Source organism: Silene latifolia, chromosome 1, assembly GCF_048544455.1.
Source record: "Silene latifolia isolate original U9 population chromosome 1, ASM4854445v1, whole genome shotgun sequence".
Taxonomy (NCBI): domain Eukaryota; kingdom Viridiplantae; phylum Streptophyta; class Magnoliopsida; order Caryophyllales; family Caryophyllaceae; genus Silene; species Silene latifolia.
The window spans coordinates 6047587-6049681 of NC_133526.1; positions in this window are offsets into that span (position 1 = coordinate 6047587).

Consider the following 2095-nt stretch of genomic DNA (forward strand, 5'->3'; position numbering starts at 1 on the left):
TAGCTAATAACGAATTAACGATATATACACCCCTTTCAAGAAAGGGAAATTAACTATATATATGCAGTCGTATCTACAAATCTTTCGAGAATAATATTATTAGAATTATAACACTATTAGACATCTATCTCTTATAGAGTTACGGTCGTTCAATTTTGATCTCCTAGCCAACCTCTATCATCTAACAATATGTAATTCTTCTTATCATACGTTTCTTTGGCATCTAACAGGACCTTGGATATTTGTTTTGTTGATTGTTATTTATTCTTATCTTTTAGATATAATTTGATACATAAATAATTCAAGGTAGTTCACGGAAGTTGGAGACTCTATAATCGCTCGAAAAAAGCTTCCTTTAATAATATAGATAGATATATATTGATTTATCATCACACCCTAATAATAATACTAAATATGTTTTGGTTTATGTTCGAAATAGAGTACAAAAATGATATTGTTTTATTTCCGATATATATACAACTATACAAGCTAAGAGCAACTCCAATGGTCCCATATAAGGACTTGCTTGCAATTATTATAAATTATCAAGCATGTTGCTTACCATTGGAGTATAAAAATATGTTACCGCTTGTAAGCCGATGTAGCTTTGTCAAGCTACGTAGCTTGAAATAAAATAAGTAACTACAAAATAATAAAATAATTTATATTACAATATTTATATGTTACGTGAGGCCATTTAAGCTACATCTATCGTAGTATACCATTTGAGGATGTTGTAGCTTGAAAGCATTGTTGCTTAAAAAAATAATGGGATAAGTCAAACTACAAAGTTTTGTAATTTGTCATTGGAGTTGCTCTAAGAAATCTAAGAAATACAATGGTCTTATTGATTAATTGATTTTAAAATATTTACGCACGTGAAATTAACAACGCTTTACGCTTATATATGTTACTCAACAGGATGAATTGTTGGAGTTGATTGAAGCAGGGGATATAGAGATAACAGATGAAAGTAAATCGACAATTCCACGAAGGATGATGACTATTTCCTTACGTAGGGACTACGCTGCTCCTAGAGTTCATAAGCCTCGTCAGATTCCATGATTAATTATGATTTGTGAATTCGTAATTTTCTTGCTAAAAAAAAAACAAAATGTTGTAATTTTCAGTTGATTTTATGTAATTGACAGGAATGTAATGTTTTTCTACGACATTCTAAGTAATATAAAGTGGTATACAAATTATTTTGAGTCGCGAAAGAACTGGTCTCTCCTTGTAAGTTCTAATATTATATTCGTATGGTTTAACTCTCTTGGCTGTTTTGAATTCAAACACATTTAAATTTAAAAATTTCAATGATGATTACAAGATGCTATACGGAGTAGTTGTCACAAAGGTGTAACCGAGTCAATTTGAGCTTCAGCTCGGGCGGGCTTGGCCAGAATTATCAACTTTTTACCTATAGCTATCAGCTGAACTAGTTCGTTTACATATAGTTTCAGAACTTACGATTACAGCATAAATCATAATAAAATTGAACAGCAATATCAGGAATATCAATCCTAGCCTTTGTACCGTAATTATCATCTCCGAAAGCATTCTGCGCGACAAGCGGGTTGTGAAGACGCTTGGTGGATTGTGGCAACGGTCACAACCGGAGATTGATTCCTCGCCATTTCCTGTGAAATCACGGAGGACAGTACGCGGTATGCAGCATCTCGGAAATTGGTCATGTTGAAATATGACTCTGCAGGATATTCTGTTCTTGGACAGCCGATGGAAGACTAAACATCAAAGACATTTGTATTAGTGTAATGGTTTAACTTCTGTAACGGTATTTTACGAGGGATTTTAATTTTCATCGTAAAATCAGTGGTTACTCTGGTTAGCACTTAGCAGGAGCGCACTCTGCTGAAATATGAACCTTCAAAAATTTTGCCCAAATTTTCGAGTTTTGCTTATGGCATTACTTGTTTGTATCGCTGAAAATTTTTCGGCTTCTAATTATAATTCCTAGCCCGCTGCTAATTATATTGAATACACCGTAATACATGCATTACACCAGGGTAACATGCTTATAGTTGCCCCTCTTACCCGGTAATTTGCAGGGTCCTTGCATGTTGTATAGTTTTAT